Source organism: Fulmarus glacialis, unplaced genomic scaffold (genome assembly GCF_000690835.1).
Source record: "Fulmarus glacialis isolate BGI_N327 unplaced genomic scaffold, ASM69083v1 scaffold17402, whole genome shotgun sequence".
Taxonomy (NCBI): Eukaryota; Metazoa; Chordata; class Aves; order Procellariiformes; family Procellariidae; genus Fulmarus; species Fulmarus glacialis.
Window position 1 is genome coordinate 22258 of NW_009196090.1, and position 1202 is coordinate 23459.

Here is a 1202-nt window from a genome sequence, read left to right on the forward strand (position 1 = left end):
TAGAATGAGTAACTGATTGCTTTTGGCTGCTGAATTACTTTGTGAAGTCTCAGTTTTGACAGTGGTTGGATGCTGACCTGCGCTACTTGTACACCAGCTTGGCAATCGGTGGGGATAACTAAAGGGTAGTGGTGGTCCCTAGTGTCTTATCAACAAAAAGTATATTTGTCCAGGGTAGATCCTAATATGAACTCTGGTAGAATGTCATCTCTTTGTGAAACTTTTTATGGCCATTAATTACAGTACTTTTTGGTAGAATTAAGTTTATTTTCTTTTGAGACATGACCAAAACAATTCTAGGAATCTGAGCTTTCATAAGCAGGTGAGCAGTCTTAAGTTGTAGCTCAACTTCTGATACACCATTATGGCAGCTGTCCAGTCCAATGTGGTTCAGAAGTCTTCGTTCCCAGTTCTGATACACGGTATACATGGAACAGTCAGTCAGTTCACACTATTTCCTTTTAGACTTCTGCTTAATGACTCCAAATCACCCCTTCAGAGACTCCGGTCACTGTGCAGCGAACCCAGACTCCAAACTGTTTTTAGTAGCTTCTTAAAGTACCTTAGAGCACATGATTGAATTACGTCCCCTCTCAGTAGCAATACAGCCACAAAAGTTAGTGTGTCATGAAGATTTTTTCTGTAACTTGACACTGCTTTTGTGTAAGTAGTATGAAAGGGGTGGGATCATTGATCTTTTTCAAAAGACAGGTGGCAAAATACTGATGTTGAATTTAATTCGAGAAAGTGAGAGGCTGGTAAGTATGTGCATCACTTTAATGCATGCAAATAATATAACAGTAACTAGCTTAATTTTATAGCATTTGGTTTACAAAGAAGATTCAAAGAAAATATGGAGCTAACATCATTTGCGTCCATTGGGAACCTTCTATGAACTGTATGGTACAGGAATGGATCATTGCACATATACACGTCTGTAATGTCTCGCTACCACTTTGTAACAGTCTCTGATTAAACAGAAGTGAACCACTATTTCTGTGTGTGTTTTTCTCCTCTTGAGGACCTATTACTGCAGCGAATGTTAGCTGTTCCAAAGTTTGTGTAAGTATAAAATCCACCTTCACTCAGGTTACAGTTTGAATAACTTTATACTAGCCCTCTGATTGTCTATAAACGGCAAAAACTCATTCATGTGAGCTTTATCTTAAAAAAAAAAAAAAAAAAAAAAAAATTTTTTGCAC